The sequence below is a fragment of the Echinops telfairi genome, unplaced genomic scaffold, assembly GCF_000313985.2.
Source record: "Echinops telfairi isolate 266 unplaced genomic scaffold, ASM31398v2 ScPeMD7_9;HRSCAF=40, whole genome shotgun sequence".
Lineage (NCBI taxonomy): Eukaryota > Metazoa > Chordata > Mammalia > Afrosoricida > Tenrecidae > Echinops > Echinops telfairi.
Genome location: NW_022103906.1, coordinates 63,128,213 through 63,143,523, shown reverse-complemented (window position 1 = coordinate 63,143,523; position 15,311 = coordinate 63,128,213).

Below are 15,311 nucleotides of genomic sequence, written 5' to 3'. Positions count from 1 at the left end.
ATTGGCATGTTTTGGTGTTGTTTATTTGTTGTTATGGTTGTTTTGTTTTGTTCTTAATAGGGTAGGTTTAGCCTAGAAATATAACCTGAGTTTCTAAGATGTAAATAAATAAAATGTTAAAAATAACTCAAGAGGTAAGGGACATAACTTCAAAGTAATATCTTCCTAAAGTTTTTCTATATCAAAGATATACTATAGAACTTCTCTTCATTTAAGCCTACTTTATAAATCTTCATTTCCCCCTAAAATATTAATTTACCAAGCATTATCCTAGAAGTTAAGTTGGATACCAGAATTTCACTCATATCCGCATGCTTTCCTATAAACCCATTAGTCAATGAGTAGAAGGCATTCTCTTGCTCCTTACCAGATGTAAGCACTGTAATTCCTGGTATATTTGTATAGTTGTTGTAAATATACCCAGAAATGTAAGTGTGCTTAAGCTTAAGTGTCTTAATTTAAACCTTGATAAAGCAACAAAACCATTTTGGACATTATCAAGTACCTCTCTTGCCTATATAAGAATTGGGAGTTCCAATTTATCAACGGGAACTTTTTATTACAAGAATGCATATTGCTATTACATTCCATTGAGGAAATTCTGATGCAAATACACATTATAGAATAAAGTAGAACTTCCCCATACTCCAAGGTTTTACAGAAAGAAGTCTGTATATATTTTTCCCCCTGCATGGCTGGCTGGTGGGTATCAACTGATTACCTTCTTAGCAACTGAGCACTTACATCTGGACTACAGGACAGGATAAAACATGAAAACTATCTGCTTTATTGTTGTTGTTGTTGTTAATAAGGTCACCACAAGAGAAAATTGTTTTCGTTTAAAAACAAAACAAAACAGATGTTATTCATAGACTTCGTGATTTTTGTTCTCTGCTATGATCCTCAGTCACTGCAGGTAATTTTAAATATTCAAAAAGATACAAAGGAAAGAAAAACAAAATTAGTTGTAATCATACTGCTTATATAGAACAATTTTTAATAGTATATTCTTGAATATTTACATGTGTGCCATTATACAGAGCATAGGTTAATTTGTGTAACTGTGTGTACTGTATGTATTGACTTGAGGAGAGTTATCCAGATCCAGGGTTAGTCAGTGACATGGGGTTCAGAATAATTATTTTCAAATCTATAGCTATAATAATCCTGAAGGTCAAGAGGGCACATGACTGTGCTTACATCCCAAATCTCTAACAACTGCATTGTGATGGGTGCATTGTGATGGGCGCATTGTGATGGGCGCATTGTTATGGGCACACTGTGATGGGCACATTGGGATGGGCACATTGTGATGGACACATTGGGATGGGCACATTGGGATGGGCACATTGTGATGGGTGCATTTTGATGGGTACATTGTGATGGTTATAGTGTGATGGGTACAGTGTGATGGATACATGTTGCTTTCAGAACAGGAGAAGCTCTACTTTGAATCTGTGGCTTAGAGATAACTTCCTGTGTCCTTGAACCAGTTGGGCAAATGAGTTGGTCTTTGAGACTGAAAAGCTAGCACACTCTTCTGCTTCTTGATTGCCTGAACTTCCCCCACAAATGTGGTTATTTGGTTGATATTAATAATATTTATAAAGAAATAACTTGGTGACTTCTGGAAGGGTAGGGATCCACTTTAATATTGAGAAAATTTAAACTAGAACTTGAAGCTAAGGTGATATATACTTGACTAGCATCAACCCTCTCGTCTGCATCAAAGTCATCAAATTTAGACTAAAGTCTTGAATGAAATCCCACCATTCTCCTGGACTGATATGAGTAGGGCTTTTCTCACCATGTAAAAGTTGCTTTTATTTTATTTTTCCATAGACACAGACATAGGCTTATTGGCTACTCATTACTGTAAGGTATGTAGGCTTATCTCTTTAGTTATATTGGATTATTTACTCTCACTTCTTCGGATAGTTCTATGAGTGTCTGTCCATAAAGATTTAAAATCTCAAATACCCAAAGGGGGCATTGACCTCTGTCCTGAAGGGTGTTATTAGAACTGATTCGATGGCAGTGGGTTTGGGAACCAGCAAGCTCACACAGGGTGCAGTCAAGATACATATTCGAGTACAATAGTGGAAATAACTATGACATAAAAATGAGGCATAAAGCACTATTCCTTTTTTTCAAGTAAGTGATTTTCTAATTTTCCAAGTTTCCAGTAGGAACCAGATGTTTATTGAAATACTCTAATTTTAGTCTTCACAGAATACCTCAATCATGTTTAAAAAGTTCCCTGATGTTTCTTTATAGTCAATTCCCTAAAAACACTGTTGCATTCTCTGTCCCTATAGATTTTCCTTTTTTAAAAAATTATGCTTATTTTTAATACAGTTTGAGTTTTTGGCATGTAACGTCAAAATTGTCATTCACATTTATGAATGTGAAATAAAACTAGGAGAAAGCACAAACTTAAAACATTTATTTTATTAATGTATATGCTATATTTTACCTTTAGGAGCTTAGAAAAAAATGACCCAATGTATTTTTCCAAATAATTTTTATTTCCCCCTCACTTAGCAAATGTAAATGTCTTTTTCATTGTTACTCAAAAAAAATCATTGTGTGATTTCTTTGTTAGAATACTCATAATTTATCAATATAATCAGTCAGCAAACTCGATAACTTCTTGTTACATATCTTCTGAAATACAAAAAGCTGTATCTGACCACTAGGTACATAAAGAAAAACAACTAAACATTTGAAGTATTTGATGGCATACAGTTTGTAAATTATTTGGAACAAGTAAGTTCATTGCTATTATGTACCTATATGTGCATTTTTTTGTTTTGTTTTGAGAAATGAACATTTCTACAAATCATTTCCAGGAATTTACAGCTATTGTTCTCAATCTTGTGTGTCATTCTTTTTTCAGCCACTTAAAATGTTTGTAGCAGACTTTCATGGCTGAATGGAACAAGATGCCATTCAGTAAATAAAACCCCATAACCCCACAGCATGACATTGTTCATTACATCAGTACAGCATCCTCTGTTGTTATACTATTGTTTAGCAGCTTTTTAGCACAAGGTTATTGCTTGAAGAGAATGGTTTGTTTCTGTTATAAACAAGAGGTAAACGTGACTATTTCTGTAGTCTGCGAACTTTCCATGCTAGTACTGTTGTTCTGTCATCTTTTATTCGCTCGGTGCAGTACTCTATTATTTTACAGGTTTTATTGAAATAACATTCGCATCGTTAGACTATTACCTCTTACATTATGTTCAACATTTGTCAGTTAATCTGTGAGGGATTTGTAGTACTGATTTCAAACTTCCACTGCCAGGATTGAGACCTAGTTCTTCAAATAGTTTTGAATTACTTATATTTCTTGAATAACTCTATGCAGATTGGATAAGTTAAAAAATACAGCAAATTTAAAAGAAGAACATTTCATTTCATTGATATCCCGATATTCTTTTTTTAAATCAGTTAAGCATATATAGTAAGGATGAGGATATATCAGTAAAGAAATTCCTATTGAAGTTCTGTTTGACCATGTTAGATTCGAAAGGACTATTAGACATCTACAGACACGTAAGTAAGTTAATATTTTGGTCTTTTGCTTCGGAGAGCATATGGTACAGAATAGAAGTAGAAACTGAACTCAGTGGTCCTCTAGTTGAAGTCCAGTGGAGGAGGCGTAAAAGCAAAAATAAGAAGTGAGAAAGAAGGAACATTAAAAATGCAGTCTCTCACAAACAATGAAAGGTTTCAACTGCTTCAAGAAGGTTGTTATTAGGCTGAGTCAGTTCCAAGCCATTGCAACTCTCTGTATAAGTGAATAAAATACTACCTAGTCCTCGACAACCCTTGCATTGTTGCTAAGTGTGAGCACATTGAGCACATTGTTGGAGCCACTGTGCCAAGAGAGTGCTCCCTGATCCTCTTCTTTACTCAGCCTGTCATCCTTTACCAGAGACTGATTTCTCCTGATAGCAGTCCGTGGTACTTTCAAGATTCTTCTCCAAGACAATAATCCAAATGTAAAATTTATTCAATACACTTACTTATTTGTTGCTCAACTTTCACATGCCTTTGAAGGTGATTGAAGATCCCCCTTACTGGGGTCAAGTGTATCTTAGTCTTCAAAGTCACGTCTTTACTAATTAACACTTCTGTGATATTGTGGAAACAAGATTTGCCCATTCCACTGTGTCATCTGATTGCTTGACTTCCATGAACAATGATTGTGGATCCCTGCAAACCAAAATCATGATCAATATTAATCTTTTCTCCCCATTTATAATGACATTGTCAATTGATCCAGTGGTGAGGATCTGGGATTTCTGTACCTTGAGTTGCTTCCTTACAAAAGGCTGCAGTCCTTGATCCTCCTCAGAAGGTGCTTCCAGGTCTTGCTTTCTTGGTTGTATCCTCTTCATCTTGTTCTTCTTCAAATTGTCCAGCTAATTGAATTATTCCTTCAGCATACAGATTGAATGTGGTGGCAAAAGGATACAGCCTGGCCTATACCTTTCCTAGTTTTAAACCATGCACTACCCTTGTTCTAGTTGAACAACTGCCTCTTGGTCCATGCACAGGGTATCTGTGAGCACACCAAAGTGTTATGGAATCCCCATCCTTTTCAAGGTTATGTATAGCTTGTTATAAGGCACATCGGGCAATACTTTTGTTTAGTTAAGTAAATATCTTTAGGTATACTTTACTTTCAGCCAACATCCATCTCTTCCCATGCCCTATTCTGAATCTGGCTTGAATTTTGTGGCAGTTCTGTGTAGATGTATTACTGCAACAACTTTTGAATTATCTTCAGCAAAATTCTATGTGCATGTGATAGTAATGATATTATTCAATGGCTTCTACATTTTCTTGGTCATATTTTTTAATGGGCAAAACATGTATATTTTTCATCAATTGGACAGGTAGCTGTATTTTGTATATGCCATGTTCCTTCGGGTGGCTTAGTGGTTACACATTGGACTGCAAACTGCAAGGTCAGCAGTTTAAGACTAGCAGCCACTCCTTGAGAGAAAGCAGAAGCTTTCTACTCCCGTAAGGAATTACAGTCTTGGAAAGCCACAGAAGCCATTCCTGCCTGCCCTGTGGGTCACCATGATTCTGAACAGCCTTGATGCCAGTGAGTTTGGTTTAGGGTATGTCCATTCTCATTTTAAGCTGTGCTTCATCAGCAAGTGAGGTCCTGCAAACTTTACTCCATCATGACATTAAAGTCAGCTCTACTTGCAGAGGGAGCTTTTCCCCAGTCATATTTTCAGTTCCTTCCAATGTGAACGGGCTTGTCTCCTGCTAGTAGATCTGACAGTGTTCCACTGCAATTCACAAGGTTTCCAGTGGCTATTCTCTCAGAAGTGGACATTCTATCCCTTCTTTGTGGTCTTTTCTTAGTCTGGAAGCTCTATTGAAACCTGTTGCAATGGGTGAGCCTGCTGGCATATGAGTTACCGATAGCATAGCTTCCACCATCAGAGCAACACGCAAGCCACCACACTATGACAAACCTACAGGCAGGTAGTGGTTTTAAGAAGGAAGAGGCCATTAAGTGTTTGGAGTAATGGTTGAATAACATGAGGAAAGAACTATGACTGGTGCCATTAGCAAGATGGAGAGTACAAGTATCCTTGACAATTGTGGTACATACTAGAAAGAAGTAGGTAACTATATCAGACTGTGTTAAAGAACGAAAATGACAAGAGGAAAAAACACAGACCTTCCCAGGTGAAGATCGATCATGGGGAAATGTGCAGTAGCTAGAAAGCTATGGTGTCAGTAATTCATTGCCTTTTAAAAAATGGCTGGTCTAAGATTGGGTAGATCAAAACACGTGTTTTTCTTGATAAGGATCATTCAGTAGAGAAAGGGGGCTCAGGATTAGAAAGAAAGTAGTCATTGAAAGGAAATTAGTGCTCAAGAAGGCTACAATTCAGAATACATGAAGACTTTTTTTTATGTCTGTTTTCCATTTGACTGTTGAAGTAAAATTAGACTACTGTAATAATCAATATAATTATTATGCTGTTTTTAAAATCCTGGAGACTATTGCCCCAGCCACCCTTCAGCTATGAAATGAACTCACTCCCGTGACTCAATTTTCAGCAAAATAATAGAGTCTATAATGCAAACAATCATCCTAGGAAGGTATTCTTGCCTTCGAAACAATCAGCTATTTGATGGCAAAGGGCAGCATTTACCCTAGGACAGAATTTCAGAAATGTTAGGGGAAAGGAAGATTCATCTTGTTTATGTCCACAATCAATGCTCATGGAGGCTGGCGTCCAGAGAGTAAATCATACATTACTTTGGGCCAATTTGCTGCACAGGTCTCTTTAAAATGTTGAAAATAGCATGTCCTTTGGTGAAAGTTGGACATTGCCAAGGATGACCAGGGAAGAATGGATGCTTTGGATTCTGGTGCTGGTGAAGAACAGTGGAAGTGCCCTGGGCTGCCAAAGAATCTGCCACGCTGTCTTGGAAGAAGGACAGTCAAAATGTTCCTTAGAAGCAAGACGGGCAGGACCTCCACTCATATGCTTGGAGTAGGTTATCAGGAGACCAGTCCTCGGAAAAGGACACGATGCTTGCTCACGCAGAGGAGCAGCCCAAAAGAGGAAGTTGCCAGACAAGGAGGACTGACACAGCAGCTGCAACAATCGGCTCGAGCATAAGGACACGTGTGAGGATAAAACAAGAACAGGTGGTGTTCTGTCCTGTTGTACAAAAGGTCACTATGAATCAGAACTGACTATAGGGCACCCAACAACCACAATGATTATTATGTACTTTTGGTGTAATATACACATACTCTACAAAGTGTGTCATATTTAAATAATTCGTTATTGTCATTGTAATGTATGATACTACATGATAATTGTATTAATAAGTAAAAATTAATGACTATAATGTATTGATAACCTTATTATTAAATGCAATTACACATAGTTATATTTTCAATTGATTTCAGATTTGCAAAAACATTTGTCTACCTTAGGGTTTACCTCACCTAATGGATTTTTTTTTGAAGTAAAACAGTTATAGCAAAGATGTAACACAGCCCTCTGACGAAGATCTTGAGTTTTAGAGACTAAAGTCTGGATTATATTCAGTTAGTAGGCAAATAGGGCCTACTTTCTATATCTGTACCATAGGTGTGACAGCCTCAGCCTGATATGGTTTTTATAAAGATTTAATTATTTAATGATTATAATTTTTATAAAAACAAGCAACAAAAACCTAACACTCCTAAGCAGCCAAACACAGCAACTCAATAGAAGAGAGTGGAACGATCCTTTTAGCAGTCTATTTAAAGCTGAACAGACAGCCTGGCCTTTCTCCCAAAGAAAAGCTGGTGACCTCAACCTCTTACTCTCTCGTTCGCATTCAGACAAGTAGGCCACTGTATAGCCCAGGCTTTTCTAGCTCATAATTAGGAAGCCTGGAAAAGAATTATGAAACATAAGCGATACTATTTAGGTTTGCTTAAAAAATGGGGAACCACTTAATACAGTATTGGAATTAATAGGTTTTATATTACATTTAAGATGTCTGAAGTATCCAGAAACATAAAAGTGTACCATTTTTAAAAAATATTTCCTGGTTTGTTAGCTTTTGTTCTGAGGATATATTGGATTCCAAAGATAAGACAAATTATTATTATCCTATTATATTGGTCTTCATCTCATGTCCCATCCACTGCCATCAAGTATATGCTAACACTAGCTGTATAGGTTTCTGGGGTTGTTAATCTAACAGGAACATCCAACTTCAACTTTTCCCCTCTGAGCAGCTTGGGGCTTCAATGACCTACTTTGTAACTAGCACTGCAAGGCTTTCCTGACTGCACGACTAGGGTTCCTTTCATATCATCTCACCCACTCACTGACATCAAGTTGATTCCAATTCCTAGAGACCGTATAGGATGGACTAGAACTGCCCTGTGGGTTTCTGAGACTAAAGCTCTCTGCAGTAGAAAGCCTTATCTTTTTCCCCCGGCAAGCAGATGTCGTTGATGAGAGGTGATGGTGGGTAGATTCTGGAGTGAAGCCAGACAAGGCTATAATACTGATTGGCTGGGGGATCATCCTCAATCTATCATACTCAATTTCTTCAAACACATGAAGGATCTTGAGTGTAGTTTCCGCTGTCCTTTCCAAAGGAGGGAAGTCAGGCATGGAGAAACATTTCAGAGTGGGATGGAGATGTTCATTGTGGGCCTGTAACATTTACCCATTTTGAGATTACACAGCCAAGGATGCATTATAAATGAATCTTTGACTAAATCTGTGGTTCTGTCAAGAGAATATCCTCCCACTAGAGGGACATTTGGTGGTGATTGGCGACATTTTAAATGGTCTGGGTTGGCATTAGGTAGTACTGGTTTGATAAAAGCTGATAAACAGCGGATAAAAGCCATGATACAGCTAAGCATTCTCCAAAGCATAAGGGCACTGCCTTAGTTATCTGAACTCAAATGTCGAAAGTGCCGAATTTGAGAACTCTAGTCTAAATCTTCAAATTTTAATTTGATGAGCACAATTATTTTGCTTCAAGAAATTGGCAGAAATTTTTCATTATGCTTCGATCCCACTTTTCCATGAAGTTGGTGAAACCCCTCAATATTTTGGTATGTCAGGGAATTGATTTATTTAATTTGAACACTTAAAATCAGCAGTTAGTGTATTTGGTTATATTTTTAATAGAGAAGGAGACTAAAAGCAACAGGAAACATGTGGGGGAGAATTAGAATTTGCAAAATACCTTTTTTATAGGCTGTAAAATAATTGTAAAACAATTATCCTATGACTACTGTAAATATTAATTTAAAAATCTTAAATATTTTAATGGTCATATGTTTTAGGGTAAGTATTTTAATGAACACACCTTTATACATTCTGAAATTAATAAAATCTTATATTGGGTTAAGAGAATAAAAAAGTATTTCAACATCTTGTTTTTAAAGAACAGCCTAAGCAAAATTTTTAACAAAGGAACATAAAAAAGTATGGTAAACAAAAAATAATTTTTAATTTATGCAGGTGGTTATAAAACATTACCACATGAGCATGTGTAATTAAAAACATATTTGTGAATTAATTTTTTCTCTTTTGTGTTTTCTATTTATTATTATATATTTAAGCAATTGGATAGTCAAAATCTTTTGAGCCCCCAAACAATTTTTTTTTCAATTTTCAAGCCGCATGAAGAGCTGTTAAGGAAGATATCCCATTTCAGCTTCCTCTAGATTTTATGTCCGTTGTTCCCTTAGAGCCGTCACTCTAAGTGACTCATCAGTTCCTGAGTCAAAAGCATTAGCGGTGACCAGAAGATTGACTATTTCAGTTTGAAGAATATAATTGCTTGATTTACTGCAAATTAAATTCCAGAAATGTAGCCATAATTTTTTGGTATATGAAAATGTTCTGTTTCCTGTTTTGAGTCTTTATCTGTCTACAAATATAGATAAGAATTTGTCTATATTTGTTTAAATAGAGACAGCTGGGATAAGGAAAGGAGAGGATTGTATTTAAGCTCAGATTATCTGACAAAGGCTAAGAAAGCTAGAAAGAGGAGAAGGAAAACCAGAGAGGGAAGAAGGGAGGGAAGAGAGGGGAAGGGAGGACTGAAAGAAGGGTTGGAGGAGTGATGAAGGAAGAAACGTAGAGAAGAAGGCTTGAAAGAAAGGTAGCAATAATAGGAAGAATGGTCTGCGTGGAGGGATGTTGTGCATGGAGAGATGAAGCTTAGTCACTTTCTGAATGGCAAATTACTTTCACAAAGTCATTCACGCTATCAGAAACCTCTGGATTAATAAAGCTGGTAACTAGGGCCTGGTGATTTAGGTCACAAAGGGCTATACTAAGCAGCTCTGGATTATCTCTCAGGTTGTAATTCAAAGGCAAGTCAAAATATATGTTTACTGGATCCAGGTGCTTTAATTATATTACTCTGGAGGTGCAACTGTTACATCCTCGACAGCTTACAGAAAGATTGGCAATTCTACTGCATCTAGGAACTCTGTAAGAGAAAACCCAGCTATCTGCCTCTGTAAGACCCTCTGGGGTCTTACATGTGTCTTTATGACTTGCAATAGAATTAACTGTACAGAATAACAAATTCTGTGCATGGAATACTGTGTCACATATGGAGCAATTGCTTTCATTCTTCTATTGTACATTAAAATGTCCTTAATTCATGATATTATTTTGCAATATTTTATTTTGTGTACATAGATTAACTGAGAACATAATATTTATTAAAATGTCATTTAGTGTCTTTAGTACTTTTTAAATATTTAAATAGTCACCAGGCTATTCTACTCAAGTGGAAAGTATATTGTTTGTATTGAATAGCTTGTTATTTCTATTGAAACTAATTACCACAAATAATACAGTGGTCTAAAACTATATATCTATAAACTGAACAAGATATATATAAAACTTGTACAGTTTCTTGAGATCAGAAATATGAGATTGGTCTCACTGGGTTAAAATCAAATTGTAACTAGGACTGAACACTAGAGTATCTTTAGAGAATCTGCCAATTTCTAGAGGCCGCCAATATTCTTAGGCTCCTGGTTCCCTTTCTCTGTCTTTAAAGCTAACAATGGCCACTCAAGTCTTCTGGCACTGCATCCATTTGTCACGTGTTTTTTTGCCTCCTTTTTCCATTGATAAGGACCTCGGTGACTGCTTTGGACTCAGCATAGGCCATGCAAGCCTATCATAATGGCTCCCATAATGAAGGGTCTTTGATTTCCGCATTGTCGTTAAACTTATAGGAGGCTTTCTTTGCCAGCTCCTCCACTGGAAATATATGGTTTTCACATTTGTTCAAGATGCCCATGTTTTAGACAGAAAGAATTATAAGAAAGGGCAAAGAGGCATGCTTTTATTATATTTTTCTTCCTAATAATTCTATGAAATTATTTCTTTATATGCATTATTGACTGCAACCAGGTGATCTAGCTACTTCAACTTGCAAAGCAACCAGAAAGAGCCATACTTTTTTATACGCATAACATCACATTGGCATTTAGGACAAATATGAGCAGCCTATTAATGAGGAAGACAGAGAGAAGGGATATTGGCTAGACAAAGAGAACAAATGCATTTGTCTGTTCTAATAGAAACATGCAGAAAATGTCTTTGAAGGCTTAGAGGAAACATTTTATCTATTTTCTGATTTGCATATAAATATCTTCACTCATAATGCAAAGATATACCAAAAGGCTTTTACATTCATATGTCTACTAAATTTATTAAATGTAAAGTTTTTTTCCCATATAATAAATTACTATCTAAACATGTGCTTCATATCTTCTGCTTTAGTGATTCCCCAAATAATAGTGCACGTGAAAATCACTTGAGAACTTAATTGAAATTTTAGATTCCCTGTCTCTTCCTATGATTTCAAAGGTTCCAAAGGAGTCTGCATTTTAACAACTACCCCAGATATTTCTGACGCAGGTGGTTCCAAAACTCTGCTTTGGTGCTGGGTTGTTTTTGTTTTTTAATCTCCAAAGAAAACACCTGCACTCAATTTAACAGGCATTTATTGAGCACCTGCTGTAGTACCTGCGCTGCATATCATGAGGGACAGTAAAGGAGGGAAGACCTGATGCCTTCTTTTAAGAAGCCTCCAGCATCCAGGGAAGCCTGTTATAGAAACAGAACAAAGCAATGTGAGAAAAACTGTTAAAGAATCAAACCACAGAAGTTCATTTTCCTCTATAGAACCTAATACAACTAGTGCATACCTAAACATACCAATATCTGAAGTTATTGTAAAAATAGTTTTATTGGCATATATTTCACATATCATACAATTTGTTCCTCCAAATATATTGAGACATCTGGTGTGCGTCTTCCATGTGGACTTAGTAGACTCCTCACTGAGAAGGCTGCTTGTTTAATGACAAATCTTTAACTCCCTAGAGCAGTACTTCTCAACCTTCCTAATGCTGTGACCCTTTAAGACTGTTTCTCATGTTGTGGTGACCCCTCCAACCATAACATTATTTTTGTTAATACTTCATAACAGTAATTTTCCGACGGTAAGAAATCGGCGACCCCTGTGAAAGAATCGTTCGACCCCCAAAGAGGTTGTGACCCACAGGTTGAGAACCATTGCCCTAGAGGTTGTTCGTGGTGATAGCTCGGCACCTTCTGGTTTCTTCATCACACTTTGCTATACCACCCATATCTTCAGGGATCTTTTCATGAGGGAAGGTAGCAGCAGGGCCATAACAACTAATTGTCCTTGGATTAGGGACAGGATGAAGTGTTAGGACCCAAATCCATTCATGTGTCAAGATGTCCATATAGCTCTGGTGCACTTCAGAGACATCATTATCATTTTACGATAGAGAACATTAAAAATCACTCGCATGGGGCATAAGGTAAATGTATTGATAATGCCATTTAATCAGTGGTATAGAATTTAAAACATAATTAAGAAAAGAAAATTATACAAGTATAGGCCAACTTCTGACTGCAATACATGAATTATTGACTTGTACTCTTTAGTAACTGGATAGACACTACACAATGAGGTTTGGTGATAGGGCAAAACGCTCAATTACACTCATTCACAAAGGCAGAACCATGCTTAAAAGGCTTAGACAGTAGCAAGGAGCGCATTGAAATAGTAAATATATAAGAGTCCCAAGTCACCACACATGGGGCATACTCAAAGCAAAAATTTCAAACCGAAGTCCAATGACCTCCAAATCCATAACCTTGAGAAAGCAGTTCCATGCCTCATATCACACTGGGATATTTCTGCATTTATTCCACGGGATTATGTCCATCCCTTAAATCTAGCACATGTGAGTTTGAGGTAAAGTTCAGTTCACTTGGTAGAGTTTCACCGGCTAGTTTGGCCTATGAAGGATGTTGTGTGCCTCAAAAGAGCAGAGTCTAATGTCCCAGTAGCCATTAGCACATGGTCAGACATGCCAAGGTCTGGATAAAAACTAGGTCAAAAATGCCCAATTAGTAACATAGTGCCAGATGCATCCCCCCCTTTGGTTTTATGCAGGTATTGAAGTATAGTTAAGTGGTTTTTGTTTGTTTGTTTTTTCCCCCTCAAAGAGAGGTTTCTCTACCACGTTTATCAACCAATAACAATGTAATCACCTTTTCCAAAACATACAGGTTTCCATACCCCATCTTCACTTGAATGCCCTGTAAGGGTGACTTATCCCTCTGCTAAGGGTGTCCATTGATTGGGAATGACCTTAACACCACATTGTATGGCAACATCTCAATGGTCTTCTCCCTCTCCCCGCATCTTGAGAAACTAACTCCAGCTGAGGTGAGGTCACCTCTGTCGAAGTGGTTTTTAAGATGTCAATATAAAGGGGGTGATATGTGACTCATGGGTACTAGCTTTGTTGCTTGGGAGATCAGATTAGAAGATTACATGACGTGGGAGGAGAAGCCTGTCTTCATCTCGGTGTTGATGGTGGACTCATGCGGTACATGCCTTATTGCGATTGTAAAGCCAATTTTACCATCAATGCAATTCCTACTCATAGGGCCCCTATATGACACCCTAGAAGGACTCTATGGGGTTCCAAACTATAGTCTGTGCAAAATGAACTTGTCACATATTTCTCCCTTGAAGTGGCTGGTGGGCTTTGCCATCTTGTCACTAGCAACCCAAAGTCTAACTCACCAACATTTTGATTAGCGACAAACAAGTTAACCACTGGACCATCAGGACCAAGACTCCTTGCCTCTATTTAAAACCCTGTGCTGCTATTGAGTCTATTGCAGCACATAGTGACCCTATTTAGAGCCTCACAGACTGCAAGCCTTTCCTGGAGCAGATAGTCGACTGTTTCTCCTGTGGAGTGTCTGTTGGATTTGAACTACTGGCCTTGTAAGAAACAAGTCTAACCTATAGAGCCACCAGAGTTCCTTTTATATATAGGTATGATGATTGGTAAATGACAGGTTGTGCTTGTAGACTGTACATACGCACTGACAGGCCAGGCAGCATGCTTTTCTAATCATGGTATTTCCTTCGCAGCCCTTCAGAAACTGCTGGTACATGGAGTTGGCTCCTGTACATGGTGATCTCATGTGCAAAAGGACAAAATGCTCAGTGTCCTCTATCACTCAATATTTTGTGATGCTTAAGGTTTTCTTCGGCTTACTTCATGTAATTGCCTTGGTGACATAGTGGCATTGGGCTGCTAATTGCAGGGTCAACAGTTCAAACTACCAGCTGATCCCTGGGCAACAGAGGAGGATTTGGGGCTCTGTAAAGATTTACAGCTTTAGAAACCCATGGGACAGATCTGCTTTGTCCTATAGGTTCCTAGGAGTCAAAATGGACTATATAGCACCGAGCTCTAATTTCCTATATCATAACAACATCTGAGCTGCTACAGTATAACAAAAAGACAGGATAATCTGGAATAACTCTATTTGATGGTGGCGGTGGTGTCTGTTGATTCCAGCACCTGGACACCCCCTGTGTGCCCAGTTAAACTGCTTCGTGGAGTTTCTGAAACTGAACTTTCAGGAGCACATCACCGTGGTACTTCTTAGTGGGTTCAAAACACCAGCCTTCCAGAGAGTGCTTGATCATGTGACCATTTGCACAACCCAGGAACTCTAGTAACACTCCATAGAAATGCAGCCACACCGAAGACAGATTATCAAGTAAAGTAGAAATGCATCAATAAGTAACATCAAACAAGATTAGCTAAAGGAAGATAGTGAAAAGGAAGCACAGAGCTTTCCAGGTTAAGAAGGCACGATAAAGACAATTGGGTGACATGAACACATGACTTATTAGAAAACAGGGGTAATATACTCAGTGATGATTAAGAGGAGATTTGCCTTACGGTTTCCCTTTCTTTTATTTTAGAAAAAAAATCAAGTCTGATGCATAATAGGTTTCAGAGGTAATACTTAGTTCTGAGTCAAATTTGGTTTTTGTATATGAATAGTGAAAAAAATACCTGTAATTTTTGTCTTTATATACTTTTAAAGAATTTTCATTGGTTAGGGCATTTACTCTATCTACACATCCTTCAAAGAAGAATAAATACTATACCGCTTATCATGTAGTTTGGAAAATATGTGCGCTTCTTAACTGCATTTTCTGAGGTTAATAAAAGTCAAAAGTCACCTTAATGTAGCGTTTTTTCCTTCTGGTTCTCACCAATACCAGAGAGCTGAATTACAAAGCAACAATGAAATGGCTGCATTTCTTGTAGCAACAAAACATGTATTTCTCTTTAGATTATTGATTTTTCCTATCTCTCCTTTGAAATAAAAGGGAAAGTGGAAAAT